The sequence below is a fragment of the Halichoeres trimaculatus genome, unplaced genomic scaffold, assembly GCF_033239565.1.
Source record: "Halichoeres trimaculatus isolate MK-OKI-2021-1 unplaced genomic scaffold, fHalTri1.1 fHalTri1_scaffold_3, whole genome shotgun sequence".
NCBI lineage: Eukaryota > Metazoa > Chordata > Actinopteri > Labriformes > Labridae > Halichoeres > Halichoeres trimaculatus.
In genome coordinates, this window is record NW_027437181.1 from 19,356,802 (window position 1) to 19,375,696 (window position 18,895).

General features: G+C 42.9%; 1 protein-coding gene across 4 annotated transcripts in view; it reads right to left on the reverse strand.

Annotated features, from left to right (window-relative positions):
- zfhx3b (zinc finger homeobox 3b) overlaps positions 1–18,895 on the reverse strand; it is a 333,079-nt gene that overhangs the window by 87,326 nt on the left and 226,858 nt on the right. The window lies entirely within an intron of this gene.

The window sequence follows — 18,895 nt, forward strand, 5'->3', positions numbered from 1 at the left end:
CTTCAAACAAACACTGATGAACATTAGCAGACACAAAACATGGTTTGCTTTTCCAGAGCATGAATGTCTAAAAATTAAGTTCAAATTATTACATCTTCTAAGAAAAGATGATATAGAGAAAGTTCGAAGGAGATGCTATGTATAGGAGCCTTAGAAGACGGAAATCAAACGTATGGCACATTGGGTGAGAGACAAAAGGCTGGAATATAATTGAAAAATGACACCATGCTCATTACGCTAGATTAGGTACTTAAACACAATACCTGAGACAAGCACTAATAAGCCATCCCTGATTCATCTTCCTGCCATATCGGGAAGGTACCATCTTTTATCTTCACCTTCCAAACAACACCCTTAATCTTATATTCTGCAAATCCTACATCCGTTTTTAATTAACTTGCAGTCAGGAAAAGGGAGAAACAGGCTAACTTAATGGATCAAATGGATTCCTTGTGAGATAATTAGACACTGAGAAGCCACCCATCAGCACATCGTACATTTACATAACTGAAATACAGCATCTAAAAACAGCTATTCTTAACAATATCCCCATTATCACTCCAACTTCAAGGTGTGTGTGAAAAAGGAGGATATAATTCATGTGCATTATTGATACAGATGTATGAACTCTAACAAGAGCAATAAAAAGGCAGTATTTTTCTATGAGCTGAAAATACATGAGCTGGGTTGGGACTTCATGCAGCTGTGTTTAGATCTTTCATCCAATAACCTCCACGCTCAGCCTGGTTTCAAACACTCCAGCCATCATCCGCCTCTGAAATAATAAATGGGAGCTGAGCTTTCGGGAGCTGGCCATGCCCCGAGCATCTGAGAGGCCCAACACAGGCTGCAATTTAGAGCGCAGAAGAGATAAAATGATAGCGCAAGATACTGCTGAGCTAATAATTTTATTAAAGGGATGCAGCCAACATTGATTAAAGGGGGCAATCGGGCTGAAACCAATAACTCTGGGCTGCCCTTTAACCCACCAGTACTGAATATTACATGAGCAAAGTTTCCCGGCACCATGCTTACTGCCATGTCCCGGTTGATTAGCACATTTGCTGCTAGCACTTGATTTATTTACTTATTTACTTAGGAATGCAAATTTCAGCTGTGATCAGAATGGCGTCTACCCCCACACCCTAACATATTAACCACTAAGGGAGAGAAGAGATTGATAATGTCTGTCTGCAGCTTCATGAATGTCTGATGAAGCTTGCCTCCCACACAACATACCTGGGACCTCTGTGGTCATGCACTTTCACCAAAGAGCAGCTACACTAATTTCAAACATTTACTTCTGTATTGGGAGTTTTAAATGAACAATAAGCAAAGTAACAATAAAGACACAAGACTGTAACAAGTTATCAATGACTTTGGTTAAAAAAAAAAGAAAAGAAAATAGAAACAGACCCGCAAATAAGACTGGGATGTTGTTCCACTTGGGGGAAAAATGCTGTAAGTCTGGCTCATATTGTTTTGCAACACTCTACACAAGCTAACCCCTATGACCCCTGCTTTGCTTTGCATATAAAATGAAAAATATCAGACTGGCTGGCTTATTAACAAGATTGCTTTATACAGCCAGACATGATTTAGAGATGGCTGCCATATTGAGTGAGGGGATACTAGTCCTTATGGTCAGTATTTATTATCTGCTCCATTAATAAGACGCTATGAGCTCAACAGTCATTTCCCACAAATGGACTGAGGGCAGAGAGAGTAATGCATGAAAAAAATGCCATGTGTCAAACAGACAATGATTCTTCAAACTGGAGGCGCGTGGACACACTGCACAAAATTAAAATGGAAAAAGAAAATGTGTCTTTAAGGACTGCCCCACAGCAAGTCTCCACCATTTCACACCTTTTCCCTCTAATCTCTTTCATCAGTCCCTCCTCCAGATTCCACTGCTTGTTTCAACCAGGCCTGAAGTACACTAAACCCACATGCACAACTAGTACCTAGTTTAAAATGACCTCCAAAGTTACTGACTCTAACCTTTGCATAATCTTAAGCCCTAAAAATAAAAGGTTGCGATGTACTGTAGTGAGGATATGTTCCTGTCCACTCCCATTACAGCTGTGAGGTACCTGAAGCAATTAGCAGTGGACAGGATAACACGATGACTCTTGATCAGTGCTGGAGCTCTGAGCCAGCTTGGTGTGTCCACTGCTTACAGAAAACAGGATTGTCCTTTAAAATCAAGATGGTGTAATTCAATAACCGGCAGTGGTTACTGATGAGCAATGGGATTGTCTGGAGTCGGCAAGTCGCAGATGGGCCAACTGATACAACGCTGTTTGTCTCTTGGAGGTCTGCCTGGCTCAGTGACACCTGTTTAAAGCAGGAAAAGCTTTAATCTCTGGGAGGCACTAAACAAGTCCGGGAGACAGACAAAGAGACGCGGTCGAAGACGAGGGGAAGTGGAGGAGGCCAGTGTCTCCGTGTGCTGACTGTGTTAATAACCACAAATCAAAATGATGCAGGAGCCCACTACAGGTGGCTGCTGCTGAGTGGTATTATGCAAAGTAATAAACCATCATATAAGAAAAAGTTGTAATTTTCTTTTGCTTACTATTCATTCTAAACAAGTCATTCTGCCATGGCTTCTTCCCATGAATTGTAGCATAATTCTAGATGCGGGCAATGTGAGTTGACAATAAGAGAGCTGTATGCAGACAAAACATGCTGTAGTTGACAATAAGAGATAATCAAGGGGAAGAAAAGACTGGATTCCTGAGCTGATCAGAGAGAAAATGCAGATGACTGTAGAGCTCACACTTAAGCTGCTGTCTGCCTTCAAAGGCTTAACACTATAGTCCCACTGCTACCACTGTTTCTCTGCTCCAACAAAAAATTAAAAAGTCACAAAGTCTGCTATTTGCAGCTGCCCTCACAAAGCAGAGAGGGTAAAGCACGTGAAAAGGCCTCAGCTCAGATAGTGGGTCTGGATGTCAATTTGTACGGATGGAAAATGAGATAAGTTTTAAGTTATGGGTTCTTTCATTAGGTGGGATTTACCAGCCAACTGTGGGAGGAATTAAAGGCTAAGGAGGCATCTGATTATAAGCATGCCTCATACCTGCCTGAAGGCCTGGCCTGGCCTCCAGAGTACCCTGCTCTCCGGGGTTTCCTTGGGGAATTTGCTCTGTCTGAACCCTCACTGTGGATGCTGCTGGGCTATGGGTGTGATGCAGCCTTGACCCCTTCTCACAACCACATACACAGCAGCAGTGAGAGAACAACCCTTTAAAATGGAAAAAGAGATGCTTCTTAATACGCCTAGAGGACCCTAACAATACACCAGATCTGATTTTCAATTGTCCCTCAGTGATGTTGCCTGTCTCTGTCTGGTTTCTGAGCCATCACTGAGCCTGGCCAGCCACCGCAGGGTAAGGGGCGCTTATTGGAAAATCAATGGCGTGAACGCTAAGCAAGTTACAGGAAGATGTGGGAAGGAAGGGTTCTTATTGATAAAGCAGGGGAAGGCCTTTGATGTTGCACTAGGGACATGCTCATTGATGGGGGAACCATTGTAGTCCTCAGGCAGAGTGAGGCACGGGTTTATCTCCTAGGTTTGTTCCAATTAATCACCAATAAAAGCTTGCATGCATTGCACCCTTAAACATAAGTCCATTTTAATGCCCAACATGGCTTAGTAAATTCTGGTTTTAACACTGTGCTCTTACAGTGAGGGGATTTACATTTCTAACACAGCAGCTAAGGTTTCTTTTCTTCCTCTCTTTAACCTCTATTCTAAGCCAAATTCAGCTATAACCTGTGCATACAGAAAGAAATAACCTGGTTCCCAACTAAAGCGTGCCACATGTTACTTGGAAAGGTGCTAGACTGACTCAGTATACAGTATAACAAATTTAAGAGAATGACATGAAATATAAATTACTCTTGCTGTCATTTAACACATTTTGAAATTAACCAAATTACTTTCTGAAACCTTCATTCATGAACGCTATCTATGTCATGGTGTTAAAAGCCAAACTCTGCTATAGACAATACACCATTATATCTTAGGAACACAGAGTTCCTGTTCTCTTTCATCCCCAGCACTGTAAATCAGGCAATTAACCATGTAGAGCATTGTTGTTTATTGTGTGCTGTAAATATTCTGTCTGCTATTCTGCTAATGCAGACATGAGGGTGCTTCAGTATTGCTCCAACTGCAGGAGGCAAAAAGTCACCTCAGGTCGATGGCACTCAGCCTGTAAACAGGGCTTCCCGTAAAATCAATGATCTTCAGTAGGAGCTATCAGTCTGTGGAACAGAAATAGCCGTGGCTGTGTTGAGTCTGAGGAGAGGAGGAGCAATGCTGTGTGTTTACATGAGTGTGTGTGAGTAGAGGGGGCTGGTCACTAGCACGTCTGGGATTATTTCTCAGAGACAGCAGAACCGAGGAACTATCAGTAACAGCAGATAGAAAACTTGACACATGGGAATCAAAAGAATGAAAACTTCAGTTGGAAGATTTTATTGATATGGCTTTAAAGGAAAACTTGATGCATAAGACTTTTTAAAAAAAACACATGTATCATATACAGCTCTAATAATTCTTGCGGGTTATGATATCAGCAAACCAAAATACCCAGGAGACAAAGTGCTGACTGTTTTCATAGCACTCAATTTTAGTAACCGTTTTTCACTAGTTATACTGGCCAGAAACAGGCGAAATTGATTTGTTTGTAGTATCAATTGCCTCCTTTGTTAATAGACCTGAAATAGAAGCTTGAAAATGATTTTACCCTTTACAAAGCACCGTCAAATCCTGCTAATCCATTACATGTTGCAGAACGGAAGAAAAGTGATTTAAATCAAAGCAGAAGCGAAACCACAGAGCAGAACTGTACATCATTCACATACCAAGGCATTCTGATTAAATGATCTGATCGGAGCTCATCTAACTTCCAAAAATCCTCCAGAGGGGATTCACACATGGCACTGGAGTGTTTCCTCAGTTTTGAAGGGTGTGATAGAAACAGCGTGCCGGTGTAATTAGAAGTAGTTAATTAGCTGTGGGTTAATTACTAGGTTGTGCGGAGTGTTGGTGAAAGACCTGGCAGGGTGGAAAAGCAAAGGGAAGCAGCGAACACACAGCAGGAAGCTCCCAGTCTCCCGCCAATTAGCAACCAGCATGGGGGGGCTTCTGTGGTACACTAGCAGTACAAACGTGAGATGACTCGTATTATTTTAATCTACACTCTGTGACAGAGAAGATTTAACAGGAGAGCAGACAAAAAAAAACATTTTGACTAAGAACACCCAACATTGTTTTTTTTAAGTATTCAAGTCTACTTTAACAGTACTTCCCAAAAAGTTGCAGAGATAAAAAAAGATGCAAAAATGCCTAAATGATCAGATTTAAAATCAAACAGCACAGCAATGGCTTTAATTACTAACAAAGTTCATTTTACAGAAGCCACAAGTTAGATTTCTTTACTGGTGAACCACACTGAAAGACTGCACTGTGTTATTTTTCCTGTTATGTCCCCTGAGGTTTGTTTAGAATGCTTTGTAATTTATAAGAGCATTAATTATCCTTGGAACCAAGGTGTTGATGTATAATCAGACAAGGGCTAACGGGCACAAGCTAACATTCACCCCAAGGCAACCCATTGCACAGAACACACATAGTACACACAGTGGAGAGTCCATAAAATTACAGATATACAGATGGAGAGAGGTAAAGCAAGAGCTATAACTGAGAGCTGTGTCTTTCAGATTCTTATCAGATTAGTTCGATACACATCCACCATTTCTGCTCAATTTTAACCAACAGACATGGGTATTGAATGATTTGCAACAGTCTGACATGAAACCTTTCAGCCTTTAGCATGCAGTGCTGACTTTCCCATAGAGTGGAATGCAGAGAACATCTGATCCTTCATAACCTGGTCTGTCTGGCACAAATCAATCAGAAAAATTATGATGCCTGGGAAGAGTTCGAAAGTAAAAAAAATCCCATGAGATATTTGCGAATACAAAGTATATTCAACTGTGTTTCTGTAGTGTTTGCAGATCAGCAGGAAAGACAAGATGTCAGAAGAGAAGCAGAGAACGTGAACTTGAAATACAGAGAAAGGGAGAGAGCTGGAGACACATGTCCAATGAAAGGTCAGAGACAAGGGGGAAATATGCTGATCAAAGCCTGCGAGCCCCAGGACCTTCATTTCTACTAATTATCAAATCTGCCCCCTATTTATATCTGCGGGAAGCAGACGTTCTCTCCAGAGAGGATGGAAGTGAAATCTGCTAACAACAGTGCTTTCAGAGCCTCTGTTTGCACTCACTCCATTTCATATGCTCAAACAGGATGAGGGTGGCAGAGTGGGGTTAAGAGAACCAATGACCACAACTTATTTAGCAATGTTGTTGTGATGACAGTAAAGGACAGAACACTTTGTACGTAGGACTGCAAGGCTGGCCAAAGGTGAACTATAGACTCACGTTGCTCCTTTTTTTTTAAGAGGGGGAAAGTCATGTATGCGTGGTATTCTGGAGGACTATTGGCTAAACACTAAGATCACATGTTGTCATACACACGGACACACCTTCCCGCAGAGCAGCAGTTAACAGACGTCAACCGCAAACACAGCTGTTGAACTGATCAATATCATTGAAATATTAAACCTTAAGAAGCCACATTATTGATTGGAAGCCAAATGATAAAACGGTTTATCATCACAGATGTGGGGCTTTATGTAAATGTTTTGGAGAGCTACTGCCAAGCAACTACTTGTCATGGTAAGGTAAGGCTAGCCCCTCACACACATACAAAAACACACATACCAACACCTCTCTGCTCTGCTCACTTACTCTGCCATCTAAAACCAGAAAAAGTGCACTGATAGGGCTGAGCAGGGGGATGTCATTACCACCAAGTCTGAAACTGATCAGCATACTGAGCCCCTGCTGAAAAAGAGACGTGAGAGATCCACAGATCAGCACGGTAGCTCTGGGATGTGGTCTAAGGGGTCTCCAGCAGGCATGATAGCAAACAGGATCACACGATAGGATCCACAGCAGGTGGGGATCATTCCCTGACAGAGACCTAGGGGACATGGATAATAATTCTATAATCTTAGGCCTTACTGTGTAATCTGGAAAACAAATACCTAAGTAATGACCCAGTGCTGCTAAAACACAGGGTTCACTGGCACCTGGAATTAGACAGGTATCTGCTGCAGAGCATTCCTAAGGGACACACACCTGAAGTAAAGTGCTTAAAGGAGTTTCAGAAGAAACAAACGTGAAATGAAAAATCCAATGAAAATGAAATTTCATAAATAGACTGTAATGTCATAATAAGGCCCCATTATTGAGCTGAGACTATCTTTGAGGAGCACGCAGTGGTCAGGGAGGATGAGTATAAGTCACACAGGGGCTCAGCAGTGCAGCAGTAAAAGCAGTACCACAAGCCTGAGGGTTAGACCCAGTGTTGGGCTAAGTGTCTAACACTGAGCAGGGTGATAAGATCCCTTTAAGAAGCCATGTGAAGGCCAAATGACCGGGAAACCTGAGTAATGTGGGTGAAAGCTGTGCAGGGTGGGAGCAGAGATGTGGAAAGTCATGCAGTGTTATGTGTGAAAAATGGAAACTTACTATCTCTTTTACGCACCTCACACTGAAGAGTGGTGCAGTCACATTCTCACATAACTTATCCAGACACATATACCTTCACAGACTCATGCACGCACCAACATGGAGCAGGGATTAGAGGTTGTCCCAGTGAAACCATTCTGTGGAAATTATTTCTTTACAGAGAAAAAGGCATGAAAGCCAGTGGTGACCTGGCCTCTAATTCTAGAGTAGGATATCCTGGATAAATAATTAGAGGGTTCCTTTGAAGACCCCGCACAGTCGAACTATTCACTCCCCACTTTGCATTTGTTAAAGTCATTAATGACAAAGATTTAGAGGGAAAAGCAAAAAATCTTTCTGGTACACAAATACTTTTTTTTATGAGGTCTGGCCCAAATTCCTCTCTGCTTAGTTGAAGCCCTGATCCTGGGAAAGAACTGCACCCGTTTCAAACAATAAACCTCTGGGGAAAAGTGTTTTCTATTGCCCCCTTCCTTTGCTGAATTATGAGCGTTAATAAAGTTAAAAGAAAAATGTGCCCTGCGTTTTCAAATGAGGAAGCGAAAAAGGAAAATGTTATGACACTGGATGTCAAAAGACAAAGGGGCAAACAAAGCAAAAAAGAGACGATAGCTTCTAAGTCCTAAGACAGTGAGTTCATTATAGTTGAGTATAACAAAGGAGTTAGATCTGCAGTAATATTTAGAGAATTCTGACCTTAATGGAAACTACTGGATTCATTTAAAACACTGACTTCACTAAAAAAGACTCTCACCAAAAATTCCGATTCCACTGCATCCTGCCAGAGCATCCTAGATCATTGCATTTATACAAACAGAAGTGCGCCTGCATTTTCAGGAAGACAGTTCTTCTGATCAGCAGGTTACTGCTGATAGGATGCCTAATCTTTATGGTGGCAGTTTTTAAACAGAGCACATAAATCAGATTGTGATGCTATCATCATCTTGAAAGACGAGCGGGGCTTGCCCTACAGTTTACAAGGACAGATTCCAGGGCAAATCTTGGAAGGTGACGTGCATTCCTTGTGAGTGGAGCAGTGATGAGAAACTGTCAACAGAGGAAAAAGGAAGAAAAACAAAAAGAAAACAACTTGTTAAGTGTATAACAAGGTGGCCTGGAGGGCAATGCTGAAAGACACCTCAGCACTTGACTCTGAAGTGTGCAAGGAAACATCAAACAGCATTTCAATAGCTCATTTGAGCACTGACAGAGCCGACCACGGCGTTCAGAGACCCTTGTGTGAGGAAACAACACAACAGTTTGGCAGGAAATAAAGAGGTAAAATCTCAGTAAAAGACAACAGCTTTTTCTGCAGAAGTAATCTTCAGTGTGAAAATGCACAAAGTTTGACTCCAGTTCTAAGGCAAGAACCCCAGGAAGACATGCCACTTATGAGGAAAAGCTGCAGCCATCAAACCACAAAAAGGAAACAAAAAAGGAGTTCCTTTTCCATAACGGCTTCCCTTACATTGTATTGCAAGAAGGTGTGTGTGTGTGTGTGTGTGTGTGTGTGTGTGTGTGTGTGTGTGTGTGTGTGTGTGTGTGTGTGTGTGTGTGTGTGTGTGTGTGTGTGTGTGTGTGTGTGTGTGTGTGTGTGTGTGGCACAGAGGGAATAGGCTCATGATGGTTTTAAACGGAAGAGGCAAAGCTGCACAGAAGCACAAAAAAAGGGAAAAAGAAATTAGACCACTAAAAGTCGTTGGCAGCTCAGATGCTTGCATCTAACTTGGCACAGGGGGGAATTTGCAAGCATCCGGGCACTTCAAATCAGGCCGATAGAAGCCCACGTGCTGGAAACATGCTCAAAAATTCTATCCCTGGGTGCAAGGGGAAAAAGAGAGGAAACAGACAAATGAGTGATTGGGAGAAGCAAAAAATTGTGTGATATTTTAAGAAACGTGCAGCGTGTTAATAAGTTCCCCTTCTTCCTCTCCTGGCCTGGCCTGGTCTGAGTGTTGTGACAGCTACACCGCTGCTGGAGCTATATTTGAGAAAGACCAGCCCCCTGCCCCTCGTCTCCACACACACACACTGCAGCCCTTGTTCATCTGCCCTAATGAAATGGCCACATGCCTTCTCTCATCCTCGAGCTAGCTGCTTGCACACTGTAGCACCTGGTAGATATAAATCAGCCCCACTGAGCTGTATTTGGGAAGTGAGGCATTAAGCATGACATGGGCTGTCAAAGTTCAGATCTCACCAACCGCAACATCTAGTTGAACCGCTGCGGAGCAGACCCAAGACCGAGGAGCAGGCCTACCATGAGCCTCTTATCTCCTGCCTCCCAGCTTCACATGACATGGCAGCCACATCTGGGCCCCAGCTGGGCAGCCTGCTGAGCACAGCGCTGCACAACTGAGGCTTGATAGGGGAAAGATGGGGCACCCATGGTACATGGATTTATGGTAAGAATTCCTCTCGTGGGGATCAATAGCCTCATAGTCATCAGGATTAAAATGGGTGTTGTTTGCTACCGTTTATCTTTGGGCCTATCTGTCATCAGCTGTGGGGGCTTGTGGGTCTCTTTACAGTTTTTAAGTGGTGTAGGTTCTATTTCTGAACAAGGAGATAAAAGCAGCTGTGTGCATGTGTGTTGTATGAGTATGTTGTATGTATTACGTGTGTGTTCCAGGGAGTGGAATTTGGGTCACGTGAGCCATGGGTCTTAAGGTCAAATTGTGTGAGAGAACCCACACATTCCTCAGAGGACAGGCACACATGTTTAGCTTATGAGCATGTGTAAGCATGTTCACTGACTCGTATGCATGCATGCCTAAGCTTTACATTTGAATATTAAATGTAGTTTAGCTCCAAGCTTGCAAGGAGATAAAGCAATCACAGAGAAAAGAGATGTGGAAAAACCAAAGGAAAAGAGAAAACAATCTACTTGACATGTTTTTCACAGGGTAGCAAGATTTTACGAAGGACAGATTATGAAGTGAATGGTGGTGAGCCAAGAAAAGTAATGTGCAGGGAGGTGGATGACAAGAAAGGACATTGCAGGACGATGCAAGAAGGCCAGGTTCAGCTGAAACCGACTGTAATTTACATTGCGGGGTGATTAGCTTCAGGATCAGAGACTTGAGCCAATGACAGATGCCTATCGTAGGAATCAGGCAAGCATGGGAAAGGGAAGGACCACAGCATTACTTTAGTGGAACTTAGCCTTCATTGATTGAGTCTGACAGAGGGAGCAAGTGTCAAGGGCATAAAAAATGCTATGTGTAACGTAAGGAACACAGAGAAATCAATTAATGGATTTTAGGTTATCTTTGTCAGAGGTGAGAAAAGACCTGGTTGTAAATATGGGGAAAATGATGAGCAAGCTCTTTTTGAGAAATTAATACTTTTATTATTGTTCAACTTTCTGGGTGAATCTGTGTTCACTTATGCATATGCATACATGCTCACTATTACATAACGCTCCAGTCCTGCCTGCAGAGACAGGTGGCAGAAGTTACAGCAAAGGGGCGGGATTAAGAGAGAAAAAAAGTGTAGCCAAATAAAATAAACTATTCAGCCATTTGCATAATATTCACATGATATTAATGCGCCAACAAAAAATATAACCCCTGAGATGTTTTCTTTCCTAATAGCAGGAAATAAGCCTCACTCAGGAGCATGAGACTCAGCACTGCCAGGTGGTCCTTGAGAACTGCACATTAAGTACACATTTAATTAATGATGTCACTGTTTTGACATTGAAAGAGCATGCCAGCAACAAGATAAACAAGACAGAACTCTGGGAAGTGTGCTATCAGACTACTGAAGGAAATAGAAGGAATGGAGGTTGCAGTAAAAAGCAGTCTGAGTTTTAACCCTGGGTCCTTCTATAGACCCATTCAACCATTTATATGATCAGAAGATGTCTAACACACACCACCAAGCTCCCAGCTCTGTGTGCGGTCTTATAGTCATATATGTGAGATGGAATAGCAGCCAGACCCAGTGCCATATTGTGAATGAAATTTGCTATGGAGCACTGAGTTTCCATTCAGGCTGCTATGCCGGTGTGCTGGGCATAGCTAAGAGTTTTTACACATGCCAACTGGAACTGGGAACGAAGCCACAGAGCTTGGAAGATAGACATGTACACTACAAAACACACATACACACACAGAGTCTCACACACACTCACACGCACACACAACCGAATACCAAGGATACAAACAAAGCAAATCCAAATGTTCGCTGTAAAACTACAACAAAAATTATAATTCATGTATGCAAGAGCAGACTTGCTCTCCACATGTGCTCACCTCCCTGCACACTGAAAAAAAAGAAAGAAAAAAAAAAAAAACTACGTTAGCGAGGAGGTGAGAATTAGAGCAGGGCCAACTGGCTCACCCTGAAAGTTCAAGTTGAGTGCCACTACAAATTACAAGTTGACAGCTTAAATTATCCCCAGTATGTGTTCCTTACAATGTATGTACATGTTGGAGTTTGTTAAGGCAACTGCCTCCTGACAGCTGTTCTGGATGAAGCATTTACATGTCAGCCATTATGTCTCCCGAAAGAAGAAAAAAGAGAGTATATAATCTCCCATGTGAGACAGTGACCACTAAATGCCCTGGTGTAGCTATCTCCCTTGTGTTGTCAATGGTAATACCCTATGTCCCATCTCTAACAGATGCCCCCATATTTGAGCTGTGAGGAGGGGGGCAGTGTAAAACGAGAAGGTGACTAATTGGTTCATAACCTGTAATTGGGGAGATGTAATTGGAGTGGACTCGCAGATGCCAGGTGCACCTTTAGGAGGTGGGGCAGCGGTTTGGCCTTTGACTGGCTATGAGAGCGAGAGGGAGAGAGTGTCTGTGTTTGCATGTGTCTGTGCGTGAAGGGGGCTAGACAGGATTAGAAGTGGGGGAAAAACAACACTCGTGTGTCGGAGGCCCCCAAAGAATAGTATGGCGTGTGCCTATTAGGTCCTGAAAAACCACATGAAGGCCCCTTTAACTTAAACCTGTCACTACACAGCACAGGCACACCCCATGCAAATAAGCACATACTGTACACATTTATCAACACACTCTTGAACTCTTTATATTCAAACACAGTAAATACCTACAACAGCTCTATGTTCCCATGTCCATTTTTTCAATCTGCTTTTGGGAGTAAGAAATCTGCAGTTCAACATTTTCTCATGGTTCACATGGCGGGTCAATGTGATCAATGTGCTCATGGCCCACCTAGCCAATATTACACCTCTCCAAATCAATGTAATGGGGGCTGAGTGTTAATTGGGAGAGAGTAAAAGGAGGGCGAGGGATGTAGTGTAATGCATTTTTCCCTTTCTTTTATTTATTTTTTGCAGAAGCATCAGAAATTCAGTACATGGTCTTAATGACAGCTACTTAATGTTGTTGAAATTCTTGTTTAATTGCTTGGTTAGGAAATGCTTATGTGGGGGGTGGGGGTGGGGTTAGTGGAAGTACAACAAAAATAGGGGTATTCAGAACATTTATTCGCCCTGCCCACCAACTTATGAGGATTAATAATCAGCCACAAGCTCTTCAGTTGCATGGGTGTGGCCATGCATTCCCCTCTTTGGGCAAGTATGCAGGTAGCACCAATAAAACATACTTCCCAAGTTCTGACTACCAGACCACTACCTCCCCTCATGAGTCACTCACTCGTCTGCATGTAAACCTGTTATTTTATATTTTTTTAAATGTAGCTACTCAGAGCTCAGCTTCACACTGGTTTATTTAGACCTTTTATGAATGACACAACACAGCACTTGTGATTGGGACTGGAATGAATATAACGAAGGCTGGCAATGGCCAGTGTTGACTGTTCACTTGTTCAAATGTTTCCCCTTGCAACTCACAAAGCAACAAGAAGGTTTCACACATACTAAGCTTTCAAGTCTTGAATGACACATTCTTTAAAGAAAAGTGTCCTTCGCATCCTGCTTTGAATGCACTTCAAAAAGAAAGCAGATCCACTCTTCTCCACTCAACAGGGATACCCCTCATTTACGGAGGGGAAAAAGTGCTTAAGATAATGATGACAAAATAATTCTCATCACGCAGGGTGAGGTAATTTTGCTGTTTACATGTACAGTCCCTTTTCTTAGATGTGATGAAGCACAAATTACTAAAACATTGTAGCGTCACGCATTTTTGTGAGAAAACCTGGTAAACAGGTTTTCTCACAAAATAGATGAAGAAATTAAACAAAATGCAACATATGAACAGAGACAGAGTGAAGAAGAAGCATAACAGAATCTACTGTTTCACCAGTGTGTTTAGAGCATGGTTGTTTTTTCTGATGAAAAGCTGCTGCTGACAACTTAAAAAGTATGTAGAGCACAGGAAAAACCTGCCTGACAGATATTCTGTCTGTCAGCTAAGTGGAAGTAGGAAGTGTTGGTAGGGGAAACAGCCTCTACCAGAGTAAAGGCTGTTTCCCTTGTGTTGCCTGTTGTCTGGCCCTGTTTATACAGGCAACAAGGTTAGTCAACATGGCATCCAGCCCAGAAAACTGCTCAGCAGCACACAGCAACATTAGGTTCCACTTGCTGGGTGAAAGTCCAACATGCAGACAAAAAAATCTAATTTTGATTTCTCAACACCTTTTTTGATATTATTAGTAATAAATAAACCTTTTCAGTGTTGTCATAAGGATGACCGCTATAAATTACCTCACCATGTCTCATCTATCTGAACCATTAACTGGAAGTGAGGACATCTGATAGAGACTTATTGATTTCCCACAATTTTGAAGTAATTCCGGGAAAATTAATTTCCCTTGTATCTGCCTATCCTGCTGACCAAATGAGCACCAGTGGGTCAGCAAGCAGGTTAAAGTCAGGACACGGTCAGGCCAAAAATAAGGTGGCCCCAGCAAGACCCTTGCCTACCCCCAGCCTTTAAATTAACAAGGCTGACAACAGGGAGGGTTAGGAGCAGGCCCACTTTGGCTCTGTACCCAAGCCACTGGCTGAACAGGTCAGGACCTCCCCATTAGGGAGCAGGTCAAAGCCACATAACTCTTTAGCTTAGGTGAGGGTCACTGCGATGCTCTGTCCAGCCAGGGTCAACCAGATGTCTTTGGCCACTGAGGTTCATGGCAATACAATAAAGTAATCAATCTGGCCGCTGGACCCTGGTCAATAATATACTCCCAGGCTGCATAGGGTCACCACCTGTTCCCTGGCCTCTCCTTGGACTGTCCTCTTAAAATGCCCAGGTCTTGAGTTTCACTGTCTTGAAGGTATACTGAGGGACCATGAAGGACTGAAATCAAACCCTGGGGGTAGTTAAGTACCATGACACACAGGTCAGTAGACAGCTATGAGAAGAGCTGAATATTTATTGCTACAATGAGACCATAAATGAACAGCTTTACTGTCAGTTGATAATGTTTTGTTAAAGTCCAGATGTTTCATTTAGCAGATAACACCTTCATCTACACAACAAATGTAGAACAGTCATGTTGCAGAGGAATTGTTTTATTTTCAATATGATTAAGTGCCAAAGATGTCAGTCTAAATATAGAGACTACACATCACTTCATGATGCCTTCGAGGAGGTTCAGACTGGCATTTTTCTTTTTACTGCAAGAATAAAATCTCCACATACACTGTACAGAACCTAATCTGAACACCTTATCCTTGATACTTGTTCCCCTTACTCCCTCATTCTTTCAGGTTTTGTGATACACACTTCTTGTACTGTTTCTTTCCCCTCCCCTTTCAGTTCTTTCCCTCTTTGCCCTCTCACGCTCGCCATGAATGGAGGCAGACAGCATCCTTGGCGGCTGCCAGGATGAGGCAGCAGTTAATTCTTGGCTGCCCTCCCTTCTGCTTAAAGGCAGGTATAGAGTTTCCAAAAGCTCCAGCTGGCTGGATACAATGGAGATCTCAGTGCAGGGGCAGAGTTCCAAGCAGGTGAACTCACCTCTCCTCCTTTCTCTTCTGGCCTTTATCAGCAGAGCCACTAACACCCAAACAGCAAAAGCTCTACCAGAGTTTACCCTTTCGTACTCAAATTCCTAATTCCAACCTGAGTCTCACACCATTTCCCTAGTCAACAGTCTCTTTGCACTGTCTCTTAAAGAAATATAAAACGACTATGATAAGACCTGAAGGAGAACCCAACAAGCTAATGAAACAGTGCAGGTTCACAGCCTAAAACACTGCTCAAATCTGCTGCTACAAAGAAGTAACTCCAGAAATATCATTTACCTTATTTATGTCTGAACACATGTACGTTTTCAACAACAGACAACACTGTGTTTTTGACTCTTCTAGTATTACCATCTCTCTCCTTCCTGTATTCCCTTCAGCTCTCTCCTGCCAACAACATGACATGTCATTAGGCAGTATAATCAGCATGCTATTTGCATACATCTGCTTTATTTTATTGATTGCTCTACATTCGTTAAGATTCAGAGTATATAATTAATGACCAACCCCCTGGTGCCACACCCTGGGGACAGCTAATTCCACTGCATACTAAGGGGATTTCAGTAGAGGGCACAAGTGGGCCTGTCACAACGGGCACTGGGCCAGTATCAGTCCCGGTCCCCTCCCGCCTCCGGCTGTCCTTGGTCCCAGCCAGCTCCTCTAACAAGGAGAGCCCTTCCCGGGCCGCGTTAACTAAAAGGACAATTATCCTGAGAACAATGATGCTTTTCACAGAGGCTGTGTTGTCATTAATGCAGTGGATCTGGTTACAGCAGCCAGCTTAAGCTAATTAAGGAATGCTTTCTGTGGACTCTCATTGCTTCTTAATTAAGCAAGATTTATTTCAAAATGAGCACAAACATTCACTTTTTGGGAAAGGGGAGGGAAGATGTTTTACCTTTGAAATTAGTTTGTGTTTGCTAATTTGGCAAGTCGTTTTCTTGGGACCAAAATCTAGCGCTTAATTTTACTGCCCTGCACTTACATTTGCTGCACACTTGCTTGTTTTCTCAAAGCCAATCAAACGAAGGAGTAATAACTTTAGTGTTACAGTTTGACATATATGCTCTACTGAACAGCAGCTTTTTGCAGTAATGCCATAAGACCTGTCAGGCCAGTGTGCTTTGCCAAGCTGCAGACATAGAATAGTAAACTCTTTGAAGCTGGTCACCACTCACCTTGATTTTCTTCTGTCACAAACACTATATGAACCCAACTGCTCAACCATCCTTCTCCACCATTAACAGCATATTGTGATTAGAAATGGTCGATTGACTGACTGACAGACAAACTGAACGCTCTGCGAACAGTTGCCTTCCAAAAAGACAGCTGACTCTTTCTTTCCAAGGAGCCTGCTGACCTTTTACACAGGAGAGGGCTCTTAGTCACCAGTCACTCAGCACTGACTGACAACCTGGGGAAAACTGAATGAGAGGGGAAATATTTGTGTGTGTGTGTGTGTGTGTGTGTGTGTGTGTGTGTGTGTGTGTGTGTGTGTGTGTGTGTGTGTGTGTGTGTGTGTGTGTGTGTGTGTGTGTGTGTGTGGTGCAAAAGGAGAGAGAAGTCAGAGTTCTGAGTGTGCAAGATCCTGCAGAATTCTCCACATCCCTGGCTGCTCTCTAAAGACGGACTGACACATGTGCAGAGGTTAATATGACACATAAGCCCATTCAAAGCCATTGCATATCCCATCTAATGACACATACTTACTGCTGTCTCAATACTCCAAGACAATGGCTTCTGGTTCACAGATGAAAGGCAGCCAGTCAACCAATCGCATGAAACCCAGTATTATAAAAGACTAGTCTCTAAGGTTATATATTTTCGGTATCTAAGGGGTGTGTGGTGGTTCACGCGGGCTTGAGAGAGCAAGTGTGTAAACACAGACACACATGAGCGCAGCAATCTGGTTTGGCAAGTATATATGTCCTTACTTGCTGGGTATTGTGAAGGAGGTTACAGCTGTTGATTGTGATTCAAATGTAAACAAAGGCTGAGTTCAGAGAGAGGGCGAGTATGTGAGTTTGAGGGTTGATCGACTCTCACAATCCTCCACACCCACTGAAAGACTCCTGTACTTCACACAGCCGGCATTGTTGGTTAACTTCAGACACGTAGACTACTAACTATAGCATACACTGGAAAGCAAACTCCCAGATAACAGTGTAAATTCTTTTAGACAAAAGTTTATTGTTCAGGAAATTAAATAGCAAAACCTAGCTTTTACAAAGGAGAGCAGATCTGACTGCAAACATTCAGGGGATGATCCACAAAGCTCCCAGAATGCATCATCCAAAAATAAGAATTGATCTTCTCCCTGTGGAGCCTGTGTCTGGGGTCATCATGATCCCATCCTGACTGCTTTTTACATCAACAGTGGTGCTACCTCTTCCATTTACCCTGCTTTTAGCCTCTCAACAAGAAAAATGTACTGTTTTAAGTAATCCTTGTTTGTACTGACCGTAATTGATTGGGTAATCCTGGTTTAACATGCACTAAAACCAGTGCTTAAGAATCTATTAGGAGGGCTAGCAGCTTAAAGAGGCAGGATCTATCTAATGTTGGCTCCTGGATCTGTGATTCTGTTCCTAGAGGTTGGGGACATTTGAAGATTTTTGTTAGCCCGATCTGAGCCACATATTCTTATAACAAATTCCTCTCTTGGTTTCTTCCTCCTTTAACCCCTTTATGTTTTTCTCTGTGTGGTGTCCAAGTACTACATTCACGTGCCAAGGCAATGCCAGGGTTTATCCTCTGAACTCCACTAGCAAATCTCTTGGCATTCTTCCATCAACCTGATGACACAGTTCTGGTGGTGTTACGGCCAGCTTCAGCTGGAGCCACAGCCTTTCCCCACAGACGCAATGCCCAAAGTCCCTGTCAACTCGACGTGACACACGCCATGCCACAAGCTCATCAGTGTGACAACCCTGTCATAATCAACACGAATCTCTCAGCGTCAGCATGAGGAGCAAAGGTGTTATGGAGAAGAGAGGTAGGAGGAGAGGAAAAGGCAGACACACTAAGTACAGGTGGTGGTACAGTCATCTTTAACTCAGGGTTTAAGCTGCAAAACATGAATGTGACTGCTGCACACAGGACAGCCAGACAAGAGGAAGGCTAATACAGGCTCCTCCCCCTGCCCTGGCTGCTGTGGTTTCTACATGACGCAGGAGGAGGTGGGGGACATCTCACATACGCATACAGAGGAAAGAAGAGAAGGACAATAATCCCCACCAAGACCTCTGCCCTAATGGGGCCCACTACTGTAATTACAAGGCACAGATTTCAGATCAGGCACTTAAGTAGCCAGCTAAGAGTGGCCAGAAAACAAAAAGCTCTGTAATTATCGTCTGCCTCCTC